Genomic DNA, 14,258 nt, shown 5'->3' on the forward strand with positions numbered 1-14,258 from the left:
TCTGCTCCAGCAACAGGAAGTCTCCCCTTACAAAGTGTTACAGTTCCTCTCTGCTCCAGCAACAGGAAGTCTCCCCTTACAAAGTGTTACAGTTCCTCTCTGCTCCAGCAACAGGAAGTCTCCCCTTACAAAGTGTTACAGTTCCTCTCTGCTCCAGCAACAGGAAGTCTCCCCTTACAAAGTGTTACAGTTCCTCTCTGCTCCAGCAACAGGAAGTCTCCCCTTACAAAGTGTTACAGTTCCTCTCTGCTCCAGCAACAGGAAGTCTCCCCTTACAAAGTGTTACAGTTCCTCTCTGCTCCAGCAACAGGAAGTCTCCCCTTACAAAGTGTTACAGTTCCTCTCTGCTCCAGCAACAGGAAGTCTCCCTTTACAAAGTGTTACAGTTCCTCTCTGCTCCAGCAACAGGAAGTCTCCCCTTACAAAGTGTTACAGTTCCTCTCTGCTCCAGCTCCGCTCCAATTCTTCTCCGCCGAGGGAAAGCTTCCCCATTACAGCTCTGCTCCAGCGAAAGTTGTTACAGCTTTGTTCCATTCCAGCACAAGAAAGTCGTTACAACAAACCTCACTCAAGAGATTTATTGAGAGAGAGGAATCCAGGCAGAGTGGTTGCCTCTGCATGGGGAAAAAAAAAAAAAAAAAAAAAAAAAAAAGGACCAAAACTGAACAGGTATAGAACTTTTATAGGGTTTCTAAGGGATGGCGTTTTCCAGGATGAAGATTTCCAGGCTGGGGATTGGTAGGATCTCAAGTCCTGAGCTTGGTACAAGCTCAGAGATTGGTTGGATTTCATGCTCAGGGATTGGTTGTTTTTTGTGTTCATGGACTGGTTGGCTTTTATGCTTGGGGATTGGTTAGATTTCAAGTCCTGAATTGGTTAAAATCAAGGTGTGTTTCCTTGGGTCTGGTCTCAGGGCCAGGGTGTTCTTTCATTGGTCCTTTTTACCCTGCAGTCACTCTTTGTTCTTTTAATGCAATTTCTATTATATATCTATTTATGAGTTCACTGTTTATCTACAGCATCGTATCAATCTTGTTAGACTTGTATCTGCTTTATCGGGCAAGATACAGATTTGTCATCCTGAAAGTTTGCTTCTCAGAAAATTGAGATAAAATCTGTTATTTGTGTCACTCATTCAGTTGCTGGTTGTCATCTTTTGAGTTTAGGATCAGATCAACAAACTCCCATTTCTGTGAAAGCACTTTCAGGTTTTTCACTGATTTGAGTCAACTGTCAACGTAAGTACAGTTTGATACAACAGAAACATGTCTTGCTGTTTCTTCAAGTGACATTATCAGGCAATGGAGAAACTAACAAGAAGAGAAAGTTAATGTTAGAAGTAGTGGGTGCCTTCAATTTCACAGCTACACTCTGAGTCACTCGGAATTAGTCTTTATGTAAACCAGGCCTGTCCTGAGTTTCTGTATGACAAATTAACATGAAACAGCTCACAGGATGCATGACTTACCTCGCCATCTCTGTGGGTCAGGAATCCTCTGCTTCAGACTATGTCACAAGTTGTAACGTTTTCAGCCAGTGCTGTGTTTTTTGTTTTTTGTTTTTTTTGTTTTTTGTTGTTGTTTTTTGTTGCTGTTGTTGTTTGAAGGCTTGCCTAAGTGGGGGTCCCCTTTCAGGCACACAAGTGCTAGCAAATGATGAAATCTAATTGGAGTAACATCTACACCATATCAGTTAATGATGAATCACTGGCCCCACTCACACTTGATGGGATACCATATGGTCCCGCTTGCTAAGAAGATACCCGGGGCCATAACTTACCAAGCACAGAATGGTAAGCAGTTATAAGTTAATGCAACATCCAAAAGAGCATTTTTGTTATCCATAGCCCTTTGGGGATTATGAAGAAGATGGTGTCTACATCATCTCTTGACCATCTTCCAACTTCACCCATTTTTAAATTCCCCAGATTAGCTTCAATATCAACAAAGGATAGATTTAACCTTTTTATTTATTCAGAATCTTAATATTCAAGTAAAACATTGGGGCTGTTTTCTTCTTTTAAAAAATCAATCTTATTTGTTTGATCTTAAAATTATAAACTATCCCACACTTCACACCCTTTTGCAAGTCTCTCTTGAGTTAGAGAGATACCTCTCTGCTTCTTGTTCTGATAATCCTTCTCCATAATGCCTTCTACAGCCAAGTCCTCCCTAAAGGCTGAACCAGAGGGGCCCATTCTGTCTCCAACTTTGAACCTCCAGAACTATGATCTAGATAAACACTTTATACACAAATTTAGCCTGCCTCAGGCATTTCATAGCAACAAAAAAGACTAATATAACCAAACATGACTTTATTTCTCAAACAAAAAACATTGCCATTTGTATAATGTTCTTAAAAAATAGAATTCTTTATTTTTTTAAGAATTTTAAATTTATTAATGACTATATCTGGTCATGTAGCTTACATTAAGATTTTTATCATTTAAATAACATTCAAAATAAGAACACTTTTTAAAAGTTCAAATATTGCTAAGAAAAAGTGATTGAACACTATGCTAATTAAGTTAACGGCATTGATGAGCATGCTACCAAAGCTTATTCTTCACTAGATTTAGTCATAGTATAAGATGGGATGCTTCCAGTATCTGAGAAACTACTAGATATACTTTATTTACTTTTGGCCTCTATCTGTAATGTCCTGGAGCTTGGTGAAGCATACTTGGGAGGAAGACTGAGACAGGAGGATAAAAGTTCAAGGCCAATCCGGGATACACAGTAAAAACACAATTAAAAATTACCTCAAAAACACTAAAAAATATTTGCATATAATGTTATATAAATCATAGCTATATTAAATCTTTTATGGCCAAGTAATTTGATATCAATAAAGTGTTAATTATAACTACCTACTGATGATTAAACATTTAGAATTTTATATTTCTTATGCTTCCAAAGTTTGATTTTTAAAATGTATATAATTTTACATAGAAAAATGGTTGTCCCTTTTTTTCAAGGAAAGACTAAATGAAAACAACAGCTTATTTTAATAAAATTATTTATTTATTTTAGGGTCAAAAGTCTTCCTCTTAAAAACTTGGTGGATGCCATAATTTATAAAGCTAATGATAATGATGACTACACTTTGGAAAACTATTTCTTACTGTGTGTAGAAATTCACTATAGTAAAATGTTCTTTGGAACAGAATTTTAAGGCTACCTGGCATTAAATCAGGCCACAATAATATCAATATGCTGTGATATTTGAACTAGGTCTTACAAGAAATAAAAATCTATGTGTTTGGACACAAAGAGTTCTGGCTCCAAGAAGGACTCAATAGAGTACCCTCTGTCTTTATGAAACTTTTTTATCTGGCACATTTATGCCCCCAGTAAATGTGTTCATCACTTTCCAATTGTTATTCAAGCTCTACAGTGTTGTTCTAGAAAACATAATCTTAAACCCTGTGATAGTATCAATCATCAACTTGACTAGATCCAGACTCCCTAGGAGACAAACCTCTGGGCTTGTCTATGATAGATTATCTATATTGGATTAATTGAGTTGGAAAGACTTACCCTAAATGTAAGTGACTCTACTCTGTGGGTTGGGGTGCTAAAAGGCATAAAACCAAGCAAGAGATCTTGGCATGAACATTCATGTCTCTGCCTCCTGACTGTGGAAACAGTGTGACCAGCTGCCTCCAGCTCCTATGGCCATGTTTCCTACATGAAACATGACGGACTGCACCCTCAAACTGTGAGCTCAGTTAAACCCTTCCTTCCTTAAGTTACAGTTGACAGGTATCTACCAACCCAATGAGAGTAGTTACTGATCCCGTCTCTATCTCTTTGGCTCCTTCTCCAAACTAGCATCCCTTGCTTCTTTGGGATTCTTTAGATTAAAGTTTTCATGCTACTATACCAGACTAAAATGGCCCATTCTTCTCCCCTCTTCTCCTAATCCTATAGGTTCCTATTTTTTTTTTAAGACCTAGTTCTGACATCACTTCAAATCAGAGCATTTTATTAAGAGAGCCATCTCTCCAGTTCTGTTTCCCTTGGCTAAGGAAACAGAAACCTGTTAAGTAATGATCACAACAGTATAGTTATCATGGAAGTTCAGGCCCTCCCTCTCAAGTAACTAGCAACAAAGAACTAGTTATTTTATAGGACATCTTTTCAATTGACCATTATGTAGTCAATTAACTAAGTCATTTTATATGTACTACTAAAAGTAATTTTTAAAAGCTAGCTTAAGGGAAAAATAAGGCATATAATTTTGCATTTGTATAAAATAACAATGTAAGGAAGTATATAGCTTTTTCTTTTCCTATATATATATCAGTTCCTATGTATGTAAATGCTACTATCTTAACCTTTATATTTTCCAGAGACATGCTGTGATATGTACACACATAGGAGTGCATACATGGGTATGTATGTATGTATAAAGAATTGGCAACATTAGGACAAAATAGATCAAATTGCCAAACTGATTTTTTTTTTTTTACCCAACTGATATCACCTAAGCTGTTATAACTTCAGGCAAGGTTATTTGGCCTGACTTTCCCTGTGGCAGGAACCATAAAAATTCTTTTGCATGCAATGTCCTTCCCACAGCAAGGCTGAAAAATGGCTGTGAGCACCAGAGATTATTAATGGGACGGCAACGGATATAAACAAACAAGTTCTGAAGTGGTCCTTATCCTCCCCCAGCATCTAACCCTCCTCACCCATTAGTGAGTAACATTCTTACAACTTACTGCCTAGTCCAGTTATTTATTTGCCCTGCTCTTCCTTCACAAACTTAGTATTATTATTTGCCTGAAAAATATAAAAGTATCAGGCCTCCAACACTTCTTTAGACTTCTCTCTGCTGTAAGGATCCCGGTGCTATGAGGGAAAACTCTGGATCTTTTCTCTTTGCAGATCAGCTCCTGACATGAGTGAGTTTCCAAATGCAGTCAAAAAGCCCATGCAGAGGTTCCAGGGAGGGAATAGTTCGGGGATTTCTTCCTCTCACCCTACGATGTATTATCTATTTGTTCGCGGTTCTGCGGTTGAGGAAGTTGATCGAGGTGAGAACAGTGATGTTCGGGAGCAACTGCAGTAAGATTCTGCTTTAGCTGTTCTCAGCGCTGACGATTTTAGAAAAAAATAGCAGAAGGCCCTTAGTACCACACTGGTCCCAAGGCCTTCGTCTCTCCGAGAGTGGGACAGGGAGGTTCAGGGAAACCCATTAACCATTGCTGACCCGGCTTCCAGGAAGCTCCAGCTCCTGATGCTGCCTCTGGTGCACACTGACACTTGGTTTGGGGTTGTTCCGGCCTTTGGTTTGGCTCCACCTCATGGCCACTTTCACTACCTCCTGACCCTTTCTTTTGTCGTCTTGCCCGGGAACGAAACTCACGCAGATAAAAGTCCTGGCTCTCCTATCATTTTCTTTTTGTTCTCATTTTTTTTCTTTCAAGGTTATCTTGATTCCTTGATTACTCATTTCCCACCCATTGCTCAATTTCTGTCTCTGCTTCTTGGGCTGTAGGACAAGCTACACGATGATCCTCAGTTTTCTGTGAGAGTGACTATCTTCGTTACTGTTCTGTGGCTGTGAAGAGACTCCGTGACCCAGGCAACTGATAAAAGCATTGGAGGCTTGTCTACAGTTTCAGAGGGTGACTTCCATAACCACATGGTGAGGGCACCACAGCAGGGGGGCAGGCACGGTGCTGGAAAGGTAACTGAGAGCTTCTGTCTTATCCCCCAAGTTGGAGGCAAACAAAGGAATTCTGGGCCTGGTGTGGGTTTTTGATATCTCAAAGCCCATCCCCAATGACCCACCTCCAACAAAGCCACACCTCCTACTCCTTCCCAAACAGTCCACCAGCTGGGAACCAACTATTCAAATATATGAGTCTATGGTGGGGGAGGGGAGGCAATTTCATTTAAAACACCACAGTGATGATAGAAACTGATTTCAGAACACAAACGTATCTTATGTGTATGCATGTATGCTGTGGCTGCTGGCACATGATCAAGCCAGTTCAATTCTAGTCAATTCTCACCCTTAGCAAAGGAGCTATTGTTAACAGATAGCTACTGAAGACTGGGGGGGGGGGGGGGATTGAGTTTCTTCATTGATGCTGTCCCTGAAAGGGGCTCCAGTAGCTGTTCCTACATTCATTCACATAAAAACAGCACTAAGCAGACTTTGTTGGGTTTAAAAAGAACAAAACAACAAAAATCATGAGGTTGAAATTGGGAAGCAAAAATGGTATGGGTGAAAGGAAAAACTTGGAGAGGAGGGAATGTAGATTTTATTAAAGCATGCTATATGCACGTATGAAATTCTCAAACAATGAAAAAAATTAAGGAGAAGGATATTCACTGCTTTGTAGGAATCCTTGACTCATTATTGAGGACAGAAAACATGGGGCAAAAGAGTTAAATTGGCTTTGAACTTTATAATAACATGAAACCATCTATGTAAAATCAAGTGAATTACACAGATTAGGGATGTCCTTGAACAAAATGGCTGTCACTGGGCACTAACTGGCATTTAGTCACGGCTGTCAAGAAGTCCTCAGGAGTCGTATTGGACCCGCAAAGTAGGTCATAGGATATTCTTGTTCATTAATAGACAGATCTCCAAGTATAAATGTATCTTATGTGTATGCATGTAGACATATATGTGTATAGAGAGATGTATTTATTTATATGTGTTTATATCAGATATGTATCCTAGCAAGACTTTAAAAATTGTGAAGGCTGAGGATTCCAAGACATTTCTGCAAACTGAAGACCCAGAGGAGCAGGTGGCAGAATTCAGTCTAAGTTCTAAGACCCACAGTCAGTGACGTGACTTCTAGTCCAAACACAGTGAAGTCTGAAGCTCCCAGATCAAACAGGGTGACTAGAAGCAAAAGGGTGGACTCATTGTCCTCCTCCCTTGTTTCTTTCCAGGTCCTCAGTGGACAGGGAGACACCCAGCCACACTGAAAGGCAAGCAAACTCCGCTATTGATTCTTCCCGATCTCAGCGGGATGTGGTGACACGTACCAGTAATCTTAGCACTTGGGAGGCTGAGTAGGACCCACTGTGCCTTGCTCTACCGAGAACTCACTCTCGTGTGCTGGTGCTTTTAGCTTTTAGCTTAGCCTATGTGAGATTTCTTGGCAGGAATCTTCTCTTGGCTAAACCGTTCTGCTTCTCGTGAAGGAGCAAGTGTTTTGTAAGCAGTTCTTTGGTATCCTGAGGCTTGGCACTGCACGACATACTTGGTTGAAGACAGTCCAAAAGAACACAGTGGCTTGGACCGTCCAAGGATCAGCTTCAGGAAAGGTGACCTGATACAGCCTCTACTTGGTCAGCTTATTCTCCTCACTCCGGCCGATGTGCAGCGCCCACAGTTTTGTTGCCCTTCAAGGATGAAATCTGACTTTTAAATAAAACAAGAAAAGAACAAAACAAACAGGAAAGCTGTCCACACTGTGAGGGGGTGCAGAGGGGAGCTTGGGCTTCGGCGGCTCAAGTTGGCTGAGGTGCTCAGAACATGTGCCAGATTCCTTGCTACTTGGCAGTAGATCCAAGTCAGCTGCTCAGGCTAAGGTCCCAACTGAGTCTGCTTTCTTTGTGTACTGTAGGTTTTGCCTGGAGGTGTACCCCTGCAAAAGTCGAAGTCAGGGTCTCACCTGTGATACAGAGGTCACAGGTGCCTGAGACTCAGTGCTGACACATACAGCCAGGTTGCTATGTATCCCCGGACAGAGGGCTGTCAGCAGAGGTTGCAGAGTACATTCAACATGGATGCCCCTGTTCTGAAAGAAGTATTTATTTAATGACCCATTCCTAGTTATAGTCAGGCCGAGGAACTGGCTCAGTGAGTAAAGTGTTTCCCAGGCAAGTACCTCAGAACCTACATTTTAAAAAGGTAGCACACCTTTGTAATTCCAGGTCTGGGGAGGCAGAGACAGGGAGCATGCTGATTAAACATGAATTTACTTGGTGAATTTCAGTGAGAAACCCTGTCTCAGAAAAAAGAAAAGAAAAGAAAAGAAAGCAAGAAAGCAAGCAAGCAAGAAAGAAAGAGAGAAAGAAAGAAAGAAAACCTGGACAAACTTAAGAAGCAATACCTATGATAGACCCCATCACTCGGCCTCCATACAGGAATGTGCTCACCCCTCCCACATCTCCCACATACAAACTTATATTTAAAAGTAATAAGAAAAAATCAAACTCAGTAACACAAAAAGCACAGAGTAAGATGCATGGTCCAATGAGTAAAACCTTACGAGTCAAATAAATGATTCTATTCAAAGAAGTGGGTTCCTACAGAACATCAACCCTTCTCCACTAGACACTTAAGTCCTCCCTTGCCCCACCAGTGTAAGAGCTAGGACCTCTGACTTTAGAATCAATCCTGATGGTAGTGTATGGCAAAGAAGCAATGCATAGAATCCCACAAGGCTACATGCTACTTCTCCACACTAGATGAGCACCAAATCATTACCATAGTATAACAAAGGGTACCTTGATCTCCACACATTTGAGGGGATAACATCCCTTCAAACTGTGTATTGTCATTCTTAAAAGCTGCTGCGGTTTTTACTTCTGCCTTTTTTTCAAATAGAGAATAAAGCTGTGTTAGCAAGATTTGCTCATTCTGGGCTCTCAGCACAGTTCCTGCTTCCTTCCTTTTAGGAGAAGAGCAGCACTCGGACCCAAGAATTCTGAAATTCTCCTGAGGTCAGCATCACTATGGAGACACCCTTCACTCTCCTCAGCAATAAGGCAGCGACGTGGTTCTATTTGCAGAGATGTAAGTTCTGCCCCAGGACTACAGAAACCCTGACCAGTCTTCTCTTGGAGTTCATACTCCAGGATTAGACAAATGAGACGTATCTGCTTGCACATGCTCATTAGTGGTGCTGCTGAAAGGGACCTGGGAACGGTGTAACACCCGGAAAGGGAAGACGCTCAGGGGAAACGTGTCCTGTTACCAGCTTTCCACCACTAGAGCACAATATTTGAGTCCTCATTTATAAAGGGGAAAAAGCTATCATGTGTGGTACCTCATGTCTCTAAGCCCAATACTCTGGTGCCAAGACATGCGGGCCAAGAAAATTTGAGGACAGAATAAGTCACATACTAATTCTGGGCTAGCTTGGCTTATACAACAAGACCATGGCTCAAAATGAGAGTCGAGGAGGAGAAAGAGACAAAGGAAAATGGAGGGAAACAAAGATGGAAGAAGGAGAGATATTTTTGATCATAGGCTCGACACTGGGGTCACTCTTCTATCATTGTGAAGAGACACCATGACATTTAATTATGGGCTTGCTCATAGTTTCAGAGAATAGTCCATTATCTCCATGGTAATACATAGGTGGACATAGTTCTATATCCTGATCCATACAGAGCGAGAGCATTGGAACCTAGCACTGACTTTTGTAACTACAAAGTCCTCCCTCCCAGTTACACACTTCTTCCAAAACAGCCACACCTCTTAATCCTTGCAATCCTCTCAAACAGCTCCGCTCCCTGACTAAGCATTCAAATATATGAGCCTATAGGGGCCATTCTCATTTAAATCGTCAAGGAGCCTATGTGAAGGCAACATACGTGGAAGGGGCATATGACAGAGCAAAGCCAGTCCATCAAGGGCCAGAGAACAAAGATGAAGGGCTAGGGACTGGTGGGCACAGCTGGGTGCCCAAAAATTGCTTTCAATATACCTTCAAGTTCCAAGGAGTTTGCACAAGGTCTTATCTTCCAAATGTCCCCTCATTTCCCAATAATGCTGCTCTAGTACCAGGACTGGGGGCCATGTATCTATACCAAGCACTGGAGCTGAATTTGGCACCTATAATTCCTGACAGTGAAAAAATGGAGATGCTCTTGGGCTGGGCCCTTGGGTTATGAGAGACTTCCAACAATTTAGAGAAATACTATTTTAACCTGATAGGGCTTCAAACACAGTGTTTGTCAAATTGGCAGACTAAGGAAATCCTTCCTGAGGCTCTCCACAGAAGATGACTAAAATACAGATTTCAGGGCTCTAATCAAGGTACTTCATCAAAATTTCAAGCATGGACTCAAAGGAAGGGGACCTTTAAACAAACTCCAAGGACTCTAGTGTACAGCAGGGTTAGAGATCCCCACCACTACCACCAAAAACCATGCACCATGGGCAGAGGAGTCTGGATGTTCTTGTCCTTACAGAAAGTAAATAAACACATGTTATTTTGAATAAATAAAATCTGAAAACCAGCAAGAAAAAGCCTGGTAGTTATGAAGGGTTCTTTAACATACCCAGGGTACTAGACCCCAAATAAGAAAGCTGTCTGACTGAGTGTTTCCACTTAGCACTCAGGACTAGCTCAAGATCAATAGTTGTTACCAAACAAAAGTAGCAGCACTCAGTGTCTCCAGCCAAGCAAAGGAGCTTTCTAATGTCCCAGTCACCTTCTCTTAAAGGAACTGACTGTCAGGGGGCCCTTCCAAATGGAACAATGCTATTTACAGAATGCCAAAGAACTTCTAATACCAAAACATGCATTCCTGGTACTTGGTGGTGTGGTTTGGGTAAAATTTCCCGCTGAAACCATCTCCTCCTGATACATTTCTATGATAATATTTATTGAGACTTACTCAAAAACAATATTTTAAGGCCATTTTCTTGTGTGATATTTGGGCATGATATATATTCCCAACAAAAGACCAGAACGATGAATTTTGGCCAAAGCCCATCTTCAACAAAACTTGGCTATTTTCTGAGCAGTCATGCTACCGTAGGAAACTGGCCCCTGCTCGTCCTGTAACTGTGAGAGAGACCGCTGCATCCACTTCTCAGGAGTCCAGACTAATTGGGAATGTTGAGGAAGAATTCACACTATCAGCTAGGACTGTTTAATATTCTTTCTTTGTATCTGAGGTCCCTTGTGCTGCTGTTACTAGAAGTGGGTAACTTAAAAGAACCGAACTGCTTTCCCACAGTTCTCCAGAAGAAGTCCACATTCAATGCACTCGCATCCTGCTAGAGCCCCCTCCATGACGCTTCAGAGGAGGACAGTTTGATCCCCGTATGATAGAAGGCACAAACACAGAAGATTCGAATCTGTGCAATGACTCCTTCCTAAGGAACTCAATCACAACTCCAAAGCAGGGTTCCCACAAAACAGCCTGCCTGTCCACACTATCCCATTAACTACTAGGTTTCAGTACTGCTTTAGTAGGGTGCCAAACTATGGAGTGTCAATCGAGCCACTCACTACCCTGTAGAACTGACTGGAACTTTACTTCTGCTTGCTGCTTTTATGAGCACACATACACAAAGGCCAGAGGACAATCTGAGATGTCATCTTCAGGAATGCCATCCACCTCCTTGGAAAAATCGCTCTCAGTGACATGGAGATCACAGATTAGGCTGAACTGACTGACCATTGAGCCTTGGGATTACAAGTGTGAACCACCATGCTGACTTTTTACATAGACTCTGAGTATCTGAGAATCAAGATTGGGTCTTCACACTTTCCAGGCAAAACTGATACACATACACACACACACACACACACACACACACACACACACACACACACACCCCTTAACCGGGAGTTTCTTTGGTTCTCTTGAGTCCCACTCCCAGATTCCAATCTAAGAGGTCAGAGGTGATTACAATCACAGCCTAAGACTTGTGTTTAGTGAAACTGGCTCTCCCTGATATCTCAGCTGAGAAATCCTCACTAACATGGGCCTTTTATTCTCTTAGTCATACAAAGGTTTGCAAAGAAAGAACCTGCCGACTCTAGCTTGCCACTGAACAGGCGATAATATGACGATTTCTGATCATTGTGTGTCTGCGCACATCACAGTTCTGTCACACGGACTGGGGAGGCCATTGACCCCGATTTCCTGTGGCTGTACTAGATCATGCCCCAGGATTCAAATGTATATAAAGCACACATGGCTCTTAAAATCAGGCCAGATCACGCAAGAAGCTTTCTTTATTCGGTCCCTCTGGTAGGTCACATGAGCCGAGTCTGATTCACACACATGAGGGTGCTCTGAATGCAGGAGGAGAATGGGAAGTTCATCCGAGTCCACAGCAGAGTCCCAGCCAGCTCTCCCTCCACACCCCTCTCCGTTTCTGCTCCACCAATCAGCTCTCTCAAGCTCCACCTCTACCATTCACCTTCCCCAAGACTCTTTTCAGGAGTATATTCAAATGTCTTTTTTCAGACACTGTTCCTGGCATTCAGAGAAAGGCTACTGCCTCTTATATTTTAGACCCACTGGCTTATATTGGTCTCACTCTTCCAGGACCCTAGCAGGGACTTCCGCTGTAGCCACTAAGAGCACCTACTGTGCACATTTGCTATGCTTCTTTTTAAGGTGAACTTGCCCATTTCCCCCCCCTCTCTCTCTCTCTGTCTCTCTCTCTTCCCCCCCCTTCCTTCCTCTCTTTTTCTCATTTGCCACTCTTGTTTCCAGGGACTGGTCTCTGCCCCCCTTCTCTCCCCTCTTCCAATAAAGCCCCTATGTGAGCCTTGTGACTTCTCTTCGTGACATTTTTTTTTTTCAGATTACAACAGTGGTGGCGGTAGTTGTGGTGGGGAGTCTTCATTCTACAGCCACGGATTGTCTCAGACTCAGTCTCCCTGCCTCAGCCTGGAGAGCATCACCAATGCCTGGTTACTATAGTCGTGTTCTTAAAATAAAGATTTTACAAGATATTTTAACTAGAGCAGTTTTAATTTTTTATCAAAAAGTATTTTTATTTTTTGAGATAGCATCTATCTTTGTAGCCTATATGTCCTAATGCTGACTGTGTAGCCCAGAAACATTTCAATGCACAAGAGATTAGCCAGCCTTAGCCTCTCGAGCTCTGGGATAACAAGCATGCGCCACCACACCCCACATTAAAATTGCCTTAGAGTCTTCATTTCAGTGGCCCTCACATCTTTCTCTTTTGCTGAATAGTAATGGGATGACCTTGAACACTAGAGGGAATCACGGCGAATTGAGATTGAAATAAAATTATGTGGCTGTGAATATAGAAGAGGTATATAACTCAAGATCCAACCATGGATACAAAACCTAAGAGAGAGCTTGTAGTGGTGGCAAACTCCTGCTATCTCAGCACTTGGGAGGCAGAGACAAGAGGATACAGGTTCATCATCAGCCTAGTAAATCCATGTCTCTAAAAATAAAGACAGGGAGAAGAGACTAGGAAATATTAGCAATGAAAGTGAGACAGAGACTGTCTTATTCGATCATACCAGAATGGCTAAGCATGCCTCGGTGCATAAGTCAAGTCATCAAAAAAGGAGGACCAGGGGAGAACTGGAGTTCGCTTGGTCAAAGCTGTGGAATTTTTTCCTTCCAGTTATCACAACTAAAAGAAACTTCATTTCTGATGTCGACACACCCACCACATTGTAGTAAAGCGCTGACCCGTTGACATGCCCACCACATTGTCGTAATGTGCTGATGGTAGGTCTGCAGCTCCACTTTCTGGGACCAGGCACTACGTTTTACATATGTGTAAATCTACATAGGATGCACCATGCCCCGCTGATCTATTTGACAACAGAATGGATCAGTGCATAGGCATAAGCTTTAGTGGATGCTGAAAGATACAGGAGCAACCCAGACTCTGTCAATCACCCACAATTTTAGAATTAAAGTTGCACTCTATTCATGGGTTTTTTTCTTTTTTTTTTTTTTTAAGTTTGACTGGGAGAAGAGTGCTTACGAATCTTCTGACTACTGAACAGTGTTGAAAGCCAGAAGCTAGTCTAAGACCAGTGAGGAGTTCAACAGCTTTGAAACTACTAATCTCAGGGATAAACTTCCAGTTAAAAACATGTGCATACACCAAACCCATGATAACAGCCCAAACCATAAGAGAATGAGGAAGATCCACACAGAGACGGCTCTTTTCTGCCCAAGACCCCCTTTTGAATGCACCTCTGATGAACTAGTGCAGCCTTGGATGGGCACCTGCTTACACAGGAGATATCTATTTGGTTGTGCACTCAAGGGAAGAATGTGAGAGTGTGAAATACAATATTCAGCAGTCCTGTCAAACAAAGTTGTTCCTTGAAATGACAGTATTTATAGGTTTGTGATGAACACTGTTTGTAGTACAAAGTATCTTCTATGGAAATACAACCCTAAATTACAATGAATTGGTGCGCATAAAAGACTGCAAGCTATGCTCACTTGTGTATTTCTCGTTTCATACTTGCCATTCTTTTCATGTATCTCAAGGAGGATGTGTGGGGCAGGCACACAGAC

The 14,258-nt window shown here is 42.0% G+C and overlaps 1 long non-coding RNA gene across 2 annotated transcripts; it reads left to right on the forward strand.

Annotated features, from left to right (window-relative positions):
* Positions 1–411: 411 nt before the first annotated feature.
* Positions 412–12,697, forward strand: LOC125417520 (uncharacterized). Of its 2 annotated transcripts, XR_007237150.3 has the most exons (6): positions 4,333–4,702; positions 4,893–5,041; positions 5,506–5,655; positions 6,924–7,301; positions 8,661–8,778; positions 12,541–12,697. It is a non-coding gene; the product is annotated as an uncharacterized LOC125417520 (long non-coding RNA). The 2 variants fall into 2 exon arrangements; XR_015734810.1 differs by lacking the exons at positions 4,333–4,702; positions 4,893–5,041 and adding an exon at positions 412–669.
* Positions 12,698–14,258: the final 1,561 nt, after the last annotated feature.

The sequence above is a fragment of the Myodes glareolus genome, chromosome 14 (genome assembly GCF_982192425.1).
Source record: "Myodes glareolus chromosome 14, mMyoGla1.1, whole genome shotgun sequence".
Classification (NCBI taxonomy): Eukaryota; Metazoa; Chordata; class Mammalia; order Rodentia; family Cricetidae; genus Myodes; species Myodes glareolus.